Here is a 20,706-nt window from a genome sequence, read left to right as displayed (position 1 = left end):
AAGGTTAATGTGAATACTAACAGGCCTATTCCATCTTGCAGGTATTAATAATTGGACTTCTCTGCCTACATGGCCATTATCATCTTCAAGGCCAGAGTCAAGAAAGTGATAATTAGCTCTCTTTGGGAGCCTGTGGCCCACAGAATGGGAGGGGGGAAGTAGGCGCAATGGCGTAACCTTCTAGAGGGTTCCAGTGAGAACATGTCCTGATTGGATTGTCACCATCACCTAATGCCAGTTGGCTTGAGACTATAAATGAGCTAAGAGCCAAAGAGAAAAAGGTTAACTTTCTGATTCTGATAGACTGAGGCCTGGACTATGATATGCTCACATTGCAATGGACGGCTACAGAGAGAATGCTTAAGCCATGGCCTTTGACTTTTTGGGTCTTTAAGAACTGTTTTCTTGTGTGTACTAGCCCTGGCAACCCATGGGGTTCAGGCTTGGACTCCTTGACAGGGTCATTTAAAGAAGTCTTACACATAAAATATAGAGGTCTAAGTGTCACAGACCTGGCAAAGTTTAGAGGCCACCTTTGCAGGTTAGAAGAAAAATTCATCTGGGCCCCGGTCACACGGGAGGATTCGCCCCGCGAAGCAGACGGGTTGAGGGCGCATCAAACAAGCGCGATCAGATGCCAACATCTGGCAAGGGGAAATGTAGTACCTACCGGAAGATCCGCAGCAAGGCCGGGCATGGGATTGCGGACGCACTGGCAGCCCGTGTTATTTGAGGGACTGCCGGACTGTGCATGCGCGACTGCCGGACTGCGCATGCACACGAATACTCCAGCAACCTTGGCTCACCCATCTTTACCTCGCTTCCCCCAGCCATGTGATCGCACTGGACAGAATATGTGCAGCGGCTCGGGGGAAGCTTCTGATCCCGATGCCGCGCTTTCCTTTGGTGCGGCTCTAAGAAGCCGCACTTCCGATGCGGCTTTTCCTGCCGGTGTGACCGGGACCCTGGTTTCTCTAGCAGATATTTGGACATGCTAAAAAATAAAGGAACCCCAGAACAGAATAGTCTCGGTGGAGGACAAAGAATAAAAGAATTTCAGAAGAGGATTACCTTGGGATAGTTTAGAGGTAGCCTGCTTCATATTAGCATATATAAGAAATATGTAGTTGTATCTTTGGCCCAGGTGCAAAGAATTTCTGAGAATTGTGAGAATGGCTTAGCCAAGGATGGTGCAGAAGACACAGGTCAAATGTGGTGTATTCGTTAGGGGCCAACAGATATTGCTATTTCTAATACTTGTTCTGTGATTAAAACAAACAAGAATGTACCATATATATAATTTTAGTGTATATATAGGTACAGCTAAACCTTGTAATGTGTTTGAAGTCTATCAGATACTTAGATTCACTTGGGTAGCTGTGTTGGTCTGAAGCGATAGAACTAAGTTTGAGTCCAGTAGCACCTTTAAGACCAACAAAGTTTAATTCTGGGTATAAGCCTTCGTGTGTATGCACACTTCATCAAGTGTTGCATGCACACAAAAGCTTATACCCAGAATTAAACTTTGTTGGTCTTAAAGGTGCCACTGGACTCAAATTTTGTTCCATCAGAAACTTAACTGCACAGGAATGTGAATTTTATTAAATGGGTTGCTAGTTTCTAAATATTATTACAGATGCTTCAAAGAAAACATGAATATGAGAGTTCTGAATGGATGATTAGCTCTATTAATGAGGCTCCTTGCCTTGTGAATCTACCTACTTTTGGGTAAGAAATATTGGTCTCATGTAAAGCTCTTTTTATGTTATAATTATTTACATCATTTTAAGTCAGTCAGCATTAAAAGTGTTATAGTTATGGCTTAACAAAGGATGAAATTGAGACAAAGATTCTCTAATAGCATTTCCTTATGTACAGTATCCACAATATACTAGATGCATTGCTGGTTGTGTCTCTTATCAGAAGGTTAGTGGTCTGATAATCACCATATTAAGAAGGAGCTCACAGTTCCTTAAGAACAAGTTTATATCTAGATCAAACCTTACAACAAATATCCAGAAAAGGAGACTAAAATTTTTAAATCCTTGATCAGTCCTGATTTTCAACATTAAAATTGCAATCGAAGATTATGATCTTCAGCCCTCCCCAGACAGAGGCCAATAATTGGGAAACAGAGAGACATCTGAGGGAATAGCATTCTATAGCATAAGGATGAGACATGTAGCTAAGTGGCAGTATTAGTCTGAACTTACAGAATTATTCAAGGGTTGTCATTTTAATTCCAGGATGTTATTTTATTGTGGGTATTATGCAGTAAGTGAAATATTTTTATTATGTAATATGCAGGGATATAAAAACCTAATAAATGCATAAATAAAACTACATCCACCTGAAATACCATATTTTGTTATTATTTTCAAACCTTCTTCAGAAGCCTTCTGGATCTGGTCTGTGCTTAGATGGGAGACCTTCTGGGAATTCTAGATAGGCTGTACTGGATGTCATGATGGAAGAAAAGCACTGTAAGCAGAGGTCATTTCGGGGGGGATCGCAGGGGATCACAGTTCCCCCGGGTGAGGTACAGGGGGCGGGGCACATGACTAAGCCCCGCCCCCTGCTTCCGGCCGCCCCGCTTCCGGCCCTCATTCAGCCAGGAGGAGGCAGGAGAAGAGGGAGGGTAAGTTGCTTCCTCCCTGCCTCTCCCCACCCCTGCCTGCCTGGGGCCAGGGAGGGCCTTTGCGGGGCTTCCTTGCACTCCCGCCGGCCTTGCAGGTCCACCACTGGGCCCCTCATAGGGCTCGGCAGTGGAGCTGTAAGGCTGGCGGCGGCAGCCGGGACCGTTGGGGGCAGGGTGTGTGGCCTTATGACACACTTCCGGTGATGTCAGGGGTGTGGCCTTATGACACACTTCCGGTGATGTCAGGGGGTGTGGCATATGCTAATGAGTTATGCTAATGAGTTCCCCTAGCTCATTTTCTATGAAACGACCCCTGACTGTAATCTAGCTACTCTTTACTGGGATCAGTCATGTTCTGTTCTGAACATATTACGATTTTTAAGCCTCAGAGGTATATGGCTCATGCCCTATACTTCAGGCTTATTTGAGCTAAATCCATATAGCCATCAGACTGAAAAACTGTTTTTTACATACTCACAGGCATATTTTCCTTATTACAAATGCTTGTGAGTGTCCAAAAGTGCTCTGTGCTAATCACCTGTTTCCTTTCCTTTCTAGGTTTAGTGAAATTTCTGGAATACAGGTAAGCTCTCCTGGTGCAGGGAAAACCAGAAAGGATCTGCTTGGTCCAAAAGCCCTTTGTCCACTTGCTAGATCTCTGCAAGCTGGAGTCTGTGCTCAGACCCCCTTCTGCATGTTCTCCAAGTCCTTTATGGAGGCAGCAGACTACTCCAGATCCTTGGATCAGCAGCCACTCATCAGTTCTAGGAAGCCTGTGTTTATATCCAGGTGTGGTTGCTCCATCAGGTGATTGACAGGACCTACCCACCACTGAGAACTCAATACGCATGATATAAATGTAATGATAACGATGACTAGGATGATGATGATGATACCCAGAATTTTAGTCCATAAACACTGAAGTAGGGCACCTAAAGCACACTGTGGACTTCCAGATTAGACTTTTGCAGATTAGACAGCTGCAGTGTCTCAGTACCATGCATAGATGATGCATGCATCAGCCTAAATTAGCAAAACACTCTTCTGGTCACAGCTATCTAAGGTTCCAGCAGTAAATTTGGCCTTCTAAAAAATTTTCAGAAAGACTGTAACCTCATTCATGATCTGCATTTTCCCTGATAACTAGTTCTCTGAACCTCATACCAACATCCTATGTCTTGTTTGGATTTTTATTTACTAATACAATCCGGACAACTGTTCACAATAGTAACTGATTCTTCTAGTGCAGATGAAAGGCAAAATAGAGCTGGGTGTCATCAGCATACTGTACTCCATTCTCCTAATGACCTTTCCCAGGAAATACAACAGACAAAATGTAATTCTGTGGGAAGCCCTAGATAAAAGCTGTAAAAAAGAATAGTCTCCCATATCCATTCCATTGGACCTATTTTCCTCCCAAAACTGGAACCATCAGTACATCCCAGACCTTACCTTTTAAGACAACCCAAAAGGACACTATAGTAATGGTATCAAAAGCTGTCAAAAGATTGAAAAGAATGAGCAGAGTCATACTCTCCCTGTACTTTTGGCAAAGATCAAAACCAAACCAAAGCAGAACACTTTCAGGTCCAAACCCAACCCAGAAGCCTAACTGGATCAAAATAATCAGCATTAGCTGAAGCTAGGCAGCTAGTTGTCCTAACAATAGTGTTTATATTGATTTACACAACTTGAAAAGTTTTAAAGGTGAGCATTCTTCAATAGTGACAGTTTAAAGAAGTCTGTAACTGTTTAAACATACCTGATATGATTAATGAATTTGAAAGTTCTTAAAGTTCGTAGTTAATATTTATCACATAAACCTAAATGTACTTCTGCCTATTTCATAAATATAACCAGGAAAGAGTCCAAGCTACATGTTTGCACTGAACCTTTCTCCATAGACTTCAATATAAGCAGCTTCCAACATTTTGTATTTGCATTGCCTGTGAAGCAGCCAAAATATTAGTATGGAGGGTTTGAAAAATGTTCTCCACTAACACAGATAATCCATGCCTGGAGGCAGAGACCCACTTTACAAAGAATGAAGAGGTAAACAAAAAGATGGTAGAATTCTGGATTGTACTTCTCCAGCCTACGTCAGGGTTGAGAGTTAGTTCCCCTGATGAATTGGGCAGTTATATGTTATATGCCGGGAGCACAAATGTGTCCTAATACTTGCAGGCTAAAGTATTACAGGCCAGAATTGTACTAGTGTCCAGTTCTCTCTTTCCTCTCCCTCCCTGCAAATTAATGGTCATTACAAAGGGCTGTCTGTCATTCAAGGAAAAAGGAATTAAAGGGCAGGGCTTTTTTTTGGTAGAAAAAGCCCAGCAGGAACTCATTAGCATATTAGGCCACACCCCATGTCTTCCCTTTAAACTGCCTTCCCTCTGTAGCCATGCATGCAGAGGTGTTGGCTGTAGTGGGTGTGGCCAGCTCTGAAGCCAGCCGGAACTCCATTCCTGTGTATTCCTGCCCAAAAGTAGCTCTGGTTATAGGTAATGTGTAAGTGCAACTGTGGAAACACCATTGTGATAAAAAGTAATAAATAAGATAACTAAAGTGTCACAGAACTTTTGAACTATGTGAGAATTTCAGAATTAATGTGGGTTATAATAGAAATAGTTTTTTATAATCGAGGAAGGCTGTTAAAGTCCGACACATATCAAATGCTAGCATCAATTGCTGCCTGGGTACATTTATGGAGAACTAGGCTACAAGTTCTTCAGCAAACGTTGTTGTTGTTGGGCTTCCCCCCCTTTTCTTTTTGAAAAAAAGAAATGAAGTAAATCAAAGCCAAATGATATTTTTACACAAGCTAACAAATTCTTAGCGCATTTGATACAATCTGGAAACACACATGCTTATGTGGTAAGAGGTCACAAGTTCATACAAATGTTTCTAGCGAAAACCAGATAACTTCCTCCAAGAATTAAACATAATACATTTATTAAAACAATATTTTCAGAGTGGGAAATCCTTTCTGTTACATATAATAGGTCAGTGTTTCTATATTTTCAAATGTTTATTTACTTCATTTATACCCTCATCTTTTCTCCCCAATAGGTTCCATGTTCTCCCTCTCCTCTATTTTAGTTTCATAGTGACCCAGGTTAGACTGAGCATGCAACTGGCCCATGGTTTCCCAGCAAACATCCATGGCAGATTGGAGTTCAGCCAGTATCACAATGCCCCTGTATAAATCTATGGTGCAGCCTCATTTGGAATTCTGTGTACAGTTCTGGTCACCACACCTCAAAAAAGATATTTTATCATTGGAAACACTGCAGAAATGGGCAACTCAAATGATTAAGGGGATGGAACACATTCCCTACGAAGAAAAGTTAAAGAGTTTAGGGCTTTTTAGCCTGGAGAAATGACAATTGAGGTTGACATGATAGAGGCTTACAAAATAATGCATGGGATAAAGAAGGTAAAGAAAGAAGTAGTTTTCTCCCTTTCTCACAATACAAGAACTCATGGGCACTCAATGAAATTAATGAGCAGTAAGCTTAGAACAGATAAAAGGAAGTACTTCTTCATCCAAAGAGTAATTACCACATGGAATTCACTGCTGCAAGAACTGGTGGTGGCTACAAGCATACACAGCTTCAAGAGGGGACTGAATAAACATATGGAGCAGATATAGGTATAGATGGAACACTATGGGACAGTGATACTCTGTATTCTTGGTGCTTGGGGGGGAAACAGTGGGAGGGCTTCTGGAGTTCTCATCCCACTGGTAGACCTCCTGATGGTACCTGGGTATTGGCCACTGTGAGAAATGGAGTGTTGGACTGGATGGGCCATTGGCCTGATCCAACATGACTTCTCTTATGTTCTTCTGTTTTTATGACAGGTAAAGATAGATGCATATGTTTGGTTAGATTTTTTTTGGCAGGAATTCAATGTTATCTCATTCTGGAGGAAGTTCTGGATTTGTGGGCAAGCTTTTCCGGTTCAGTCTAATCTGGCAGGTACTCAGGGTTTTGGTATCTGTTTCTAGGGTCATTGGTGCACCCAGCATTGGCCTGAAGCCTGGGAGCAGGAAAGGGTGCTTAGCAATCTTACCTTTCTAGAGCTGTTCCCGATAGTGGTAGTGACACATATTTGGGTGGATGTCCTGAAATATTTAGTAGTCTTGTTTTGGTGCAATAATAGTGCTGTGGTGCAGGGGCTTAATAGACGCACCTCCAGGAATCCTAGAGTTTTGCAGCTTTTGAGGGGCTTTCTATTGCACTGTTTGACATACAGTATTTGGTTTAAGGCTGGGCATGTGCCTGGTTTAGATAATGGCACTGCTGATTCCTTGTCTCAATTTCAGAAGTGGCAGTTCCATGAACTGGCCCTGGGAGCAGATCTAAACCCAATCCTGATGCCGGTTCTCCAGATTAGAGTCCGCCGCTCGTAACCACTACACCACACTGGCTCTCAAGGGGCATCACATGATCCTGAGGACTGCTGGGGATCCCCAACTTTGCACAGTGATGGCACGCAGGGCGTTCATGAAAACATGGGGCAATAGCCTGGGTGGCCTGTTCCAGCACAAAGGCGGGTTGCTTTTAACTCAGTTTCAGTTCTGGGTGGTTACACACGTGACATGAGCTAAAGAGGGGTGTCTAGTGCATGAGTTTGGAACCGATTCATTCAGAATTGGTGCAGTCTCTATGGCTGCAAGGCTGGGGCTAGCACAGGGAGCAATCCGATGGATTAGCAGGTGCTTTAAAGTCCTACATTCCCAATTGATACATTTTGTTTCTTGCAGTTGCTGGCATATCTAGGAGTCTGATCAGGTTGCTGGTGATGGGCTGTTTCATTATCTTCTGGGCAAGCAAGAGAGCAGCTACCTCTGAAGCAGGGATGCAGTTGGGCCTTTATCTCTGGGCCTGCATGGAATGTTATGGAGCCAGCTCCTACCCCCCTGAGAGAGGGCAGCCATCCTGATGTCCTCATCTTGCATCTGGGTGAGCATGACCTGGTGTGGACGAAAGGAATGGCTTTAACCTGGAGGATCCTTGGGGACTTTAAAAAGAGTAAAGAATCTCTGTGTCAGAACTACCTTAGTATGGTTGGCTTTTCTGCAGAGAAGAATTTGGAGGGGAGCCCGGAAACTAGCTTACACAGAATGAACTAGGGCCAAAGCGAATAAGGCAGTTTGCACCAGAGATTTGGAAGGAGATGGGGTTTTGTATTCTGCACAATTCCATCAGATACAATATGCACCTTCATAGGGATGACACTGTGCATCTCTCTCCTGAGGGATGTGATACCTATTTGTCTGATCTGAGTCAGGGCCTGCAAGATGTTATAGTCAGCAGGTGGTGCAAGGGGTGTTAAATTTGGATAGCCCCCTCGTGTGGCAGGGATCTTTTAAAGGGTGATCAGGATAGTTAGGGATGATCAAGCAAGCACTCTGAGTCATCAAAAGTGGTGGAGGAGATGTCTGGAGCAGTGCATCCCTGGCTGTGTGATGGGGTGTGGGCTGGGAAAGAGAACCCTTGGTGCTGAGCAACATCTTTCCAAACCTGGTAGCAGCTGCATGGCACATCAGGTGAGGGGCTGGGGCTTGGGACCTCTCAGCACATTGTGTGCAGGCGATGATAAAGCCGGCAGAAGATGTTGGTGTGTTTGGAGTCAGGGTGGGTCTGTCAGAAAAGCACAACCTGCCCATTTAAATATGTCAGCATATTTAATTATGCTGATCAGTTTAAATAATTGAATAACAGTTAAACTCAAGCTGTTGTCTCATGTCTTTATTAAGGGTGCTGGAACAAATAGAAAAGGATTCCTCATTACAAAGGTCAACGTTGTTAACCTTAACATTTCATGACATTATAATCAAAGCCCATCTTTCTAGTCTTCTTATTTGTAATTATATTTTTAGCAGTTTAGAAATGAAAGTATTATCCCTTAATCGGGGAACTGCACAGAATTTCCCACAGAGCCCCTTGAAATAGTTAAGTTCACTATAAGGTCCCTATCTGAGGTAGGTACAAAATCTTTAACACAACATAATAAATCAAGCACAGGAACAAATGGTAAATCATGGGTTGTTAAATCTAAAACACACAGAAACATCAGATGCTAAAAGGTGGTGTTTTTAGAAGAGCTCCAGAGAACCCAGAGAACAGCCTTGGTAAATTAGGCTGAGAGTGTGTGACTGGTCCCAGATTACCCAGTGAGCTTCCATCGCAGACTGGAGATTGAAACCTGGGTCACCCAGATCCTAGTCAGACACCCAAATCACTGCACCACTCTGGCTGTCAGCAGAATATCTCAAACCATTAAGTTTGCAGTAAATGTAGCATGCATGAATCAAAAACAGTTCAAGTTGTACACTGGTCAGATCAGTAAGGAATAGTTAGAAGTGTAGCTGTGAGTGAATCAAACATCACATTGGGTGTGGTTTTGCCAGGAAACGTTTTGTAATCTGCCATGTTTGGTTTCACAGTACAATTTTGGAAGAAACACACAATTCTTGCCTGAGTTTTGTCCAAAGTTGACATTAATCATAATCTTTCTCATCAGCATACTATGTGGACTCACTGAACTCTAACAATGTTAAGACTTGGCAGGAAACAGCATAAGAGTATTCCTCCATGTTCTCTCGCATTACATGCTCTTCTATGAAATCCTTCCACATTTGTAAGCTTCTTTTTTCATTGTGATGGCCAGTTATGAAGAAACAACCATTTAACTTCTCAGTTTTGACAATGGCCAATCAGTGTATCAAATGACACTTTATTTTTAAAATGTACCCGGGTCCAGCCTACACAGCTGTTCTTACAATTAAAAAAATCAATTGACTAAAAAAACAGAATGTGTTGTAGTAGTATTTATTGTTACAGTCAATGATCAGTGTAAACACAGAATATGAAATTACTGAGGGCAACAGCCACAGTAGCTCATTACATTACATTACACATTTAACTTATATACTGCTTCTTCCCAAGGGCTTGGAGCGGTTTACATAGACCTTTCAATCACCTAACTAGGGCCACAGTGCAAGGGGAGGGGTGAGTGCCTACCAGGCACCTAAGCAGCAGTGATCTTCCTATGTTGTTCTTTTTCCGTGGTGGGTTCTTTCTGTTTTCCAGGCGATGGTGTTTCGGCGAAGGTGTCTCGGCGAAGGTCTTTCTTTTCTCACAGCAACTCCTTCTGGAGTGGTCCTCACGGCACGTGGCTGTGCGACAGCTGCAGCAGCTGGTCTTCATCCTATTGGCTCCGACTGTGCCAGGACCAATCTCCGCCCGGGTCGCTCGCTGCTTGCCGCCGGACCGCCGCCATGTTCACCGGATCGCCGCTCGTCGTCCACCGTCACCGCTCAGCTGCCACCACTGCTGCACTCCAAGGAAGGAAGGTGCCCCCCGCTCCTAGGAGTGGGTACCCATTTATCTACTTGCCTAAGGGCTTTCGAACCGCTGGGTGGGTGGGAGCTGGGACAAGGACCGGGAGCTCACCCCAGCCGCGGTGGGACTCGAACAGCCTTATGGCTGTTCGGTGATAGATTACTGCAGGCTGATAAGTGTCAGAACCATTCCAGGGCTGCACCCTAGAACAGACTCTTCATCTGAGGTAAAGCATTTAATTAATTGGGAAACCAAACTCAGGAACTCTTAATGCTGCTGGTACTTCCCCCCTCCCTTTCCCTGGCCTCAAGCAGAAGAACCACCTCAAGATCTCCTCTAACAGGAGATTCTGTCAGTCTCCCAGCCCCAGGTGCAGCCATTCTTTAACTACAGAGGGCAAGATCTCAAATGAGCAGCTTCCCAGGCTTTGAATTTGACAAGATAATCAGAGACAGTAGGCCCACAAGGAACCAGTCTTGTGGAGAAGTACCAGGCTTACAACACCACACTCCTGCTGACAAACTAGACTGCTGCTTCTGAATATATAGCTCCTCATAGGAGCATGGCCTAATTAAGTCTTTGCAGGATGATTCCCAGAAACAGCACTGGAAGTGGGCTCTGCTGGTTTCTTCTAAGATTATGTAAACCTCAGTTGACAGTCTTCCTGGTTCAACCACTTCACATTTCCTCAAATATTACATGTGGGGAGTGGGAGTTAGTTAGCAGGAAGAGCTAATTAGAGTCAAGATACATAAGTAACCAAGCAATAATTACAATTAGCTCTTCCTGGCAACTTAACCCCCCTACCTGCATGTAATATTTGAGAAAATCTGTTTCAACGTATGGGAAGAAATATGCTAGGGTTGCCAGCTCCCGCTGGGGGTGGGGGAATCCCCCGATTTGTGCAACCTTCCCCTGATTTGGAAGTCTCGGGCAATGGGGGGGGGGATGGCAGCTTTCTGGTGACGCTTCTTCCCAAAGACTCTATGGTACCATAGTTTGGTGTAGTGGTTAAGTGTGTGGACTCTAATCTGGGAGAACCGGGTTTGATTCCCCACTCCTCCACTTGCAGCTGCTGGATGACCTTGGGCACCCCACAGGGTGTCTGTTGCAGGGAGGGGAAGGGAAAGGGTACGCATGTTTGTGTGAGAAATGGCAAGAGAAGTGTTAAGTCTCCCTCTCCAAGGCTGCTTTGATCAAAATGAGAGCCCTCAACAGCTGTTTTAAAATTAGAATGAATACTTCAGGAGATCCAATCTCCATCCCATGTAATTTTGACCCTCAGGAAATACACGGTGTAGAAGAAAATTAAATGTAACTGAACTAAAGCTATATATGTGGCCAGTTTCTCCTAATGCAGTGGAGTGTCCATTCACAATTATTCTCGTTCTGGCTTCATCTAAAGATTTTTAGCATGTTTCACAGCCATTGGGAATCTGGTGCCTGTTTCGTTAAAGACCTAGCTGCATTTTTAAAATGTATAATGGAAATGCTCCCCCTTTAAAAAAAAGTGAACAAATTGTCTAAATAAAATGGTTCTCAACTATTCTTCTTTAAAATATATATTTTGCAATAATTTATTTGTATGAACTTCTATTGTAAAGGCTGCTCAGTTTACCCTTCTTTGCAGGCGCATTTTGTGAGATGTGCAGCATGATTGTTATTGCATGTATTTGCTCAAGAGTCCTGAAAGTTAGGTTCCTTTCAGCCATCTCTCTGCACAACACAGTTCTCTCTCTCCCCCAAATGGTGCTTCAACTTTCCATACATCTGTAGCAAACATTCCTAAAATCTCTTGCATGGTTTTTCCCCCTTTCAGATTCTCAGTCCTTGGCTAGGTAATCACAATGGACTCACTTTCTGAAGTGTTTGCATCAATAACAGCTACTGGCAAGCTGCCCAAGCAATGATAAATGCTGCCAAATGCACAGGCAAAAATTCACTCAAAATGTCTTACAAACAAATCGTCAACATGAGCACAGAGAGCTCAATATAAGAGAAAGGAGGAAGAGCAAGCAAGACAAATATGATTTTCGAGCATGATATCTGTGAGGACTCTAGCACTATGGGCCATTGCAGTGGATTCTTTTCAGGGCATTTAATTACACTGCTCAGAAAACATTGGAAGCTTCAGCCTAGCTCCCCTAGCTCTGCCTCTCCCTTCTATGTAGTTTCATTGAAAAATGAAGTGGGAAGGCTTCTATTGAAAGCTATTACAGCGATGCACACACACAAAGATGGAGGAAACTGAGTAATGTGTTCTTTAAAAGTTTCTCACAGTTTCATAACTTGGGGGAGGAGAGTGATTTTCCTCTAATGCACAGGTGCATAAACAGCTGCTTGCTGAAAAACATAAGCAAGAAACAGATGCCTGCCATGCAGCCTCAAAGTTACTTGGCTCAGTAATGGGCAGCGATCTTGGGATGAGTCTATCTGAAATTCAGCTCATGGACAGGTTGTGATATCTGAACAGGATTAATTTGCCTGGCAAGTATACCTAACAAGAACTACACTTCCATTTGCCCCAGATTTCTAGAATGAAGTCACTTAGTGATTGGGGTTTGAATTATTGACCCAGATGGGTTAACTCAATAAAGGAAGCCATGGCCTTCAGTTTGCAAGACCTGGACAAGGCTGTTAATGATAGGACATTTTGGAGATAGTTCATTCATAGGGTCTTCATAAGTCAGAAGCAACTTGACAGCATGTAGTCCCCCCCCCAATACAGACAATTAAGTGCTGGTATATTTTCTACTAAGGTTAGAACAGAAACAAAAAAATTCCTACCAGACCCAACTGGCAACTGGTTGTTTGTTTGTGGGGGTGAGAAGCAGGGGTCATTTGGGGGGGGACGCGGGGGGACGCCATCCCCCCGGGTGAGGTGCGGGAGGGCGGGGCCTGGAGCTCCCTGCTGGTGCCCGCTGGAGGTCGCTGCCGGCTGTGGGGAGGACACACTTCCGGTGATGCCAGGGGGTGTGGCATATGCTAATGAGTTATGCAAATGAGCCCCCTAGCTCTTTTTCTACGAAATGACCCCTGGTGAGAAGTAATATATGACAGTGTATTTAAATTTGAATTTTGAAAGAAGGAAGTAACTTTAGAGGAAGACGTAGGTTTGGAGGAGTGCCCGGAAAGTGACAACATAGGAAGAGGTGGGGTTTTGGTGCCATGTGCTGGAAGTGACATCATTGGGAAGGGGTGGAGCTTGGGAAGTGACATCACTTGACCTTTGACCTAGAAGTGACATGACAGGACAGGACATGACATCACAAAAGCATCCTGGCTCCATCCCCAAAGCCTCCTGGCTCCACCCCCAAAGTCCTCAGATATTTCCAGAATTGGACCTGGCACATGCTGAGTCTCTGTTCTCACATGTACCCAGGGTTGAGCTTGGTTTGTCATGGGGGTGCCACTGGACTCTAGCTTTGTTCTCATGTCTCTTTGTTAACCCTTGCATTTACATGCTAATTTGCTGACATTCATTGATCTTACCGGCCACCTGATCCAACTTCAGCCCTACTTATGCATCTTGGTTGTGATTGGTCCTCCCTAATGGCTGCCCCCATCCTCTTTTTTCTGTAAGTAGGGCTTGAGGAGAGTTCATTTCATTGTGTCTGACGAAGTGTGCTTGCACATGAAAGGTTATACTTTGAATAAAACTTTGTTGGTCTTAAACTTGCCGCTGGACTCAAACTTTATTCTAATGTCTACAGATTAGAGAATTGTAGAGGTAGACTCCTGAGGTGGCATATGCATGTGGTAAGTCATCTAAATCAATTCATATGTCATCTGAAAAGAAAAATCTCTCCATGATGACTGTGTACTAGCCCCTTCCCTGTTTAATCTATATATTAATGATATAGTAAATTACTTGGACTCCCCCAGTTTACATCCACCAAAACTTCAACAACAGCATGTGTTTATCTTACTGCATGCAGACGATGCTGGCATCTTAGCTAGAACACCAGTTGGCCTTAGAAGAGCTCTCAGTAAGTTCACAGACTTTTGTAACAATAAGGAACTAACAATAAATTTTTAAAAAACCAAGGTTATGGCCTTCGAGGCCAGACAAGAGAAAAGAATCTGGTCTGTAAATGGGCACTCATTAGAGCAGGTTTCCTGCTTTAAATACTTAGGTATGGTCCTTCAATCAAATGGGGCTAGGAAAGCTCGTATACAGTATGTTGCCTCCCAAGGTGAAAGAACAGCCAATGCTATTCTTAAGGTCTATCGCACCAAAGGGGCTTATTATGTGCCAGCGGCCCAAAAACTCTTTCAAGCAAAGGCAGTTGGACAGATGCTCTATGGCACTTTTATTGGGCCTCCTTCCTCTAGTTTTGCCCCCTTAGAGCGAGTTCAGTCCAAATTTCACAGAGCAGTTCTTCAGGTCCCGAGGTATGTATCGAATACACTGATCCATCTAGAGACAGGTGCTACATCAATGGAAGCCAAAATTACTTTCGCTTCACTCCAGTATTGGCTTAAACTAAATTTCCATCCTCAGGGACTAACCCACTTGTTACTCTCAGACAACTTTCAATCCAAATGGCTGAGAGCAGTTCATAATAAATTATATGATCTTGGTCCCCCCCCCCAAGTGATTTTGAGTATGCGTTGGGATGTAGCAAAATCAGCCCTGAAACAGAGAATGATGGACATGGAGAGACAGACAGATCTCGCTAGATGTTCTAAGTTTAGAGCCCCGGATTCTGCCAAATATCACTTGCAACCCATGTCCTATTTATCATAGTTTATCACAAGTTTAGGAAAACCTTCACATTAGTCAGATGTGAGGCTTTCCCCTCTGCAATGCTTGAGGGCAGATTCAAAAGGATCCCTACTGAATATAGACTTCGTCGCTGCAACTTAGGAGAGATAGAAACTATTGAGCACATGATGCTCAGATGTAACTGGTATAACATGATCCGTGACAAATATATTGCTCCTCTTATAACAGATATGGTGGGACAATCAGGTGCTGAGCAGTGTAACCGATTGTTAATTGATGGGAACCGGACAATTACCAAAACTGTGGCTAAATTTTGGGTAGCATGCTACTGCATCCGAAATGCATGATCAAATATATAATAGTAGTTGCCTAATACCTGTTTTATGTTCTTCTTTTACTTTATTACGCTCAACTGTATTTTTATAGAGTTTTATTTTACTGTCCTAAAGTCAGTTATATGAATGTTGTGAATGTTATATTTAAGCATGTGTGTTCTATGTTGTTGCCATAATAAATGCCTGACTGACTGACTGACTGAGTCATGTAGGCCAAGCTTGAGTCTTAGCTATACATGTCAAACTACTGATGGAGGTTCACCTGATGAAATACCAAAAATTCCTTCTACATAGAAGACATCTTTCTAATCTGCAATATCCTCATAACATAAAACAAATCAGCTAATTCTTTTCAAAATGCAGGGAAATAGCAATTAACTATAGTGTAAAAAAGGTAAATGTAACTGTTTCCCTTGCTCAAAAGCTAGTCGAGTCTGACTCTAGAGGGCGGTGCTCATCTCCGTTTCTAAGCTTAAGAGCCAGTGCTGTCTGAAGACATTTCCGTGGTCATGTGGCCGGTGTTACTAAATGCTGAGGTGCATAGAACGCTGTTACCTTCCCACTGAAGTGGTACCTATTTATCTACTTGCAATTTCTTGCTTTCGAACTGCTAAGTTGGCAGGAGCTGGGGCCAGAGATGTGAGCTCACTGCACACAGCACTAGGGTCTCGAACTGCCAAACTACAGACCCTCTGGTCTGCAGCTCAGCATCTTAACCTCTGAGCCACCACAATCCCTTTATAGTGCAGTACTCTTGAGCAAATTCTGCAGTTGCTTTTATAAGAGAAACTCCTTAGTTACAAACACAAGTTTTTGTGCACACTGTCTTTGAGCTGTATATAAGGTGTAACCATAAAGTATAAAAGGAAAGGAATTACAATACAGTGCATATATTGGAGTTCAGTATTTTAGCGAAGCTGTGTCTAGAGAAATTATGGAGGACCCTGTGATTCAATCTAACCTGTTAATGAATTTTTTTTAAAAAAAATCTTGTCTCTTTCATGAATTTCTTTAATAGAAGCAGTTTTAAGGAAGTCTGTTGATGTTACTGAAATGCCACTGCATTTTCCTTCTATTTCTGCTACAGAAACAGGATCACATATGCTGTAGCTTTTAGCAAGTTACTTGAATGGAAAGAATAATTATATCAATAGAGACATAGGTATATTTCTGATGTACCTCAAAATGTAGGAAGTAAAACAAATTATATTACACTCTAGGAAACATTGGGGAATTTCAGACAGGCGCTATGTCCCGGTAGGGAACCGATTCTCAACCGGGTTGTGGTCTGTCATTTCAGACAGAAGCCGGTTAGGAATCGGTTCCCTACCGGGATCTAAGTGGCATTTCAGACACAGAAGCCTCTCTTCCGTATAGGAACCGGGAGGGAAGCGATTTACCTGTCAACCGCTTCCGAGGAGTCTCCCGTTCCCTCTCCCGGTTCCGATACGCTTGTTTCCCGGCTTTTTTTGCCCGCACGGGCTTTTTTTTTTTTTTGAACGTTCGGCTTATAGCGATATATCGATATATCGCTATACCGGAACCTCTAAGGAGTCGCATTCCAATGGGATCGTTATTGCGACCATTTGAGGTTCTGGTATAGCGATATATCGATATATCGCTATAAGCCGAACCTTAAAAAAAAAAAACCGATCGCCCGCGCGGGAAGAAAACGGTGGGAAAACGAAGCGGTGCGTGTGTGAAACGCCGAACCGCTTGTGAATCGGCTACTTTCCGGTAGGGGCAAGCCGTGTGTGAAACGGCAGCCCTGTACCGGTTCATCTGGAAACGGAAGACTCCCGGTTTGAAACCGGGAGAAAACTGGTAATGTGAAATTCCTCCCTATTACATACTTTTTACCTTGAAAGCATATGTTTTGTGAGAAGAGACAGTAGCTTTGTTATCAGTAATTCAAGGAATGATATGAACTCTGTAGGTATGTTTCCTTCTGAAAGAATATATGCATTCTATAATGTCCCTTTCTACCCAGTGTACTTTTTGTGCACTCCCATTTTGGATGAAAGAACATGCATGCATATTAACTGAACAAAGGAAGGGATATACTTTACTTGCATGTTATTTCAAATTATTTTACAGAGAAGAAAACTAAAGTCCCGCTAAAATCTCAAATAGACAATACATGGAAAAGAGAAGAGTCCATTGGAAAGCTGGATGAATAGCCAATAGCTGGTGGGCAAATGACTCAAATGTCAAAAACCTCCCATCTTTGAAGCTAAAAGCTAGATGAGTGCTAGCAGTTAACAGCTGAACAGTAGAGCAAAAATGTACTTATTCATTCTTAGTACATTTATTTCTTCCCTCTATTTTATCCTCAGAACAATCCTGCAAAGTAGGCTGGGATGAGAGAAAGTGACTGGTCCAAGGCCATGAACTTTATGGCAGAGTTAGGATTATGAACCAAAGTCTCTCTGTGCTGTCAGCATTCAGACTTGTTGCCCAGCAAGGAGCTTTGTGCTCTCTTATGGATAAATGAACTGTGTGTAAAATGTGCAAAGGGGACTCTGATGTAAGGTGACCAGATTGTGATGCCAGACACGCGGCAGCAAGAGCCTGAGACGATGCGCACATGGTTCCCGATGTTGCCCCATTCCAGATGTACTCCTAAACACATGAAACACTCTAAAACAGCCATCTGTCACCGCTATTTAAACTAAGGACTTCCGAAGCCATTAAATAAGTCCTTCATCACTCAGGCAGCCCCCCCCCCTGCTGCATCAAAGGCACAAAAGACTCTTTCCAGCCTTTTGCTCGACAAAGGACTTGGCCATCCTCATCCATTCCAGGAACCGGTTCTGCAGCCCTGAGACAAAGAACACAATAGGTGCAAGCTAGCTGATGAGTCATAACGACCCTAGAAGTGTCTCTGTCACAAGTTCAGTTAGAATTTAACATTGACCAACCCCTAAGACCTTTTCCCATTGTAAATGTGACTTCTGGAATGGACCAACAAGGGGTGGTCTCAAGGGAGGTGGCCAGCAAAGCCCTCCCCCCAGAGCCCCCCATACAAAAGTGGGCACCCAGCAATGTGCTCTCTCTCTCTCTCCATGCTCCCTGCGCTCTCTACACCCCTCTTTGCCCTGTATACGTCTTTCTGGCTCTTTAGCTTTTAGCTCTTGCTATCCTGAAACCCACGCTGCCTCTTTAAGACTCTTGGACTGCAGCCAGTCTTCCATGTGCTTCTGCCGGTTCAGAGCACGATTTTCATTTCCTAGCATAATTCTCATTCCTTATTAGTCTCCCTTATTTTTTCACTGGGACACATCATCTCATCAGGACAGATAAATATTGCCCAACAACGATCTCCTGCTCATGCGAACATCTCTTGATTGTCTATTTAATTTTCCTAGAAGCTGTATAATTGTGTTTGTGTGTGTGTATTGTTTGTGTGTGAAGAATCTCCAGTAAAAGGAAGCCATTTTTATACTGAAGCCAGCCTCCATGTCTATTTCTGATATCTCTGGAAGAAGCGGGACCTCTGTATATACAAGTGTTTGTTCCCTATTGCTATTTATTATATCTTATATCCCCCAAAATTGACAAGAACTCAGAGCAATCAGGCTAACAGACTGATCTTGTTAGGAGCACCCATTTTTGATGAGTCATTAGAAACTCACTGTCAAGTAGTACTGTGAGCCTTAAATCAGACTATTTTTCCATCCAGCCTAGCATTTTCTAGTCTTCTAGTATTGGATTTCAGGGTCTGAGCTACAGGTCAGTATAACCTGGACATGCATGCAAACTGTATCTTAACATTTACTACAGGGAAGATGGCCTCATATTTATTTCTCCTGCAGGTCCCACAGCACCGCAGAGCGTTTATTCTGGCCAGATGCAATGCTATGCCTTCCATCATTTTATATTGCAGATCTAACAAGATACCTCACTCAGCCAGATACTGCCCCTGCAAACAAAAATGTGTTGATTCAATTATTCATGTCATTTTGCATTGTCACCTGTATGTAGAACGAAGGTGTATATATTTACATTCTACTTTAAGCAGCATGATGGATTGCCCTGATACACTTAAGGTATACAGACTTCTGAATTACTTCTGTTCTGACATCACTGAGAAGGTGGCCAAGTTTCTCCACTCTGCTTTAAAGCTGCGCCAAAGGGTCCCAGGGACATAGTATTTTTATAGATGCGCTGTAATCTGCTCTTAAATTGCACAACCTAGAGACAGTATTTTTATAGGTGTGTTTTTAATCTGCTCTTAAATGGTATAATCTGTATTGACAATTTATGCCAGTAAAGGCTAACTTGAACTTGACTGTACTCATGAACTCCTTGCATACAATATATGCCCCTTTAAGGTACCACAGAACTTAGTGTTCTTAGAAAACTTGTCAGTGATCTTTAGTTTTGTAGTAAATTATTTTGGAAAGGACATTAAAACTAAGCATTGCATACAAAGTGTTTACAAAATGCTCACACACACACACACCCGTTCAGATATTCTGGATTGCATCTCATTTCTTCATATTTTGTGAAATAAATTTCCTTCGCGAGAAAGTGTACAACTAGAATGATAAAAGGGTTGGAACACATTCCCTATGAAGAAAGGTTAAAGCACTTGGGGCTCTTTAGCTTGGAGAAACAACGGCTGAGGGGTGACATGATCGAGGTTTACAAGATTATGCATGGGAAAGAGCAGACAGAGAAAGAAGTACTTTTCTCCCTTTCTCACAATACAAGAATTTGTGGGCACTCAATGAAATTGCTGAGCAGTCGGGTTAGAACGGATAAAAGGAAGTACTTCTTCACCCAAAGAGTGATTAACACATGAAATTCACTGCCACAGGAGGTGGTGGCAGCTACAAGCATAGATGGCTCCAAGAGGGAATTAGATAAACATATGGAACAGAGGTCCATTAGTAGCTATTAGCCACAAGGTATAGATAGGAACTCTCAGTTTGAGGCAAGTGATGCTCTGTATTGTTGGTGCTGGGGGGGGGGAAGTGGTAGAGCTTCTAGTATCCTGGCCCCACTGGTGGACCTCCTGATGGCACCTGGTATTTTTGGCCACTGTGCGACAGAGTGTTGGACTGGATGGGCCATTGGCCTGATCCAGCACTGGCTTTTCTTATGTTCTTAATAAAACAAGAATCAAACAAGACTCAGATCTGTTTATATATTGTGGAATAAAGACAGTCCTTGGAAAGTGGAACAGAAGGTGGAAATGCTATGAATGGAACATCTATGGGGATGATCCTCTTTGCAAGAACAGGTATAATTTTATGGGAGAAACTGTACCCCAATTCTAACTTCTAACCAGCTACTTAGACAATTCTGTCTAGTGTGAAAATACCCAGAACTTTTACACCATAACTCAGCCTTTTGTCCGCTTACAGGTTTATCTCACTTGTCAAGCAAGTTCTTTACATGGCTTTACATGTGACATCTCTGTAATAGGTCAGCTGATGAACCATTTTAATGATTAATTAGAATATTAAAATGTAAACCAGAGGCAATCTTATTCTGTCAAATCGTACATTTAGAATAGATATAATAATGTTTAAATCAACAGGGGAGTGGTTATTTACAAGTATCCCACCTTACGAATGGTTCAACACTACATGTAATCATTGGACAGCCAAAAAGCTGCAGAAATGTGTTGAACTGATTTTATGA

The 20,706-nt window shown here is 42.9% G+C and overlaps 1 protein-coding gene across 1 annotated transcript in view; it reads right to left on the bottom strand.

Moving 5' to 3' along the window:
• The window catches only part of ABI3BP (ABI family member 3 binding protein), a 237,506-nt gene that overhangs the window by 157,748 nt on the left and 59,052 nt on the right, over window positions 1-20,706 (bottom strand). The window lies entirely within an intron of this gene.

This window comes from Gekko japonicus, unplaced genomic scaffold, assembly GCF_001447785.1.
Source record: "Gekko japonicus isolate JY-2015 unplaced genomic scaffold, Gekko_japonicus_V1.1 scaffold241, whole genome shotgun sequence".
Taxonomy (NCBI): Eukaryota; Metazoa; Chordata; class Lepidosauria; order Squamata; family Gekkonidae; genus Gekko; species Gekko japonicus.
Note: the sequence above shows the minus strand (reverse complement) of the source record. Positions and strands in the feature narration are given on the sequence as shown.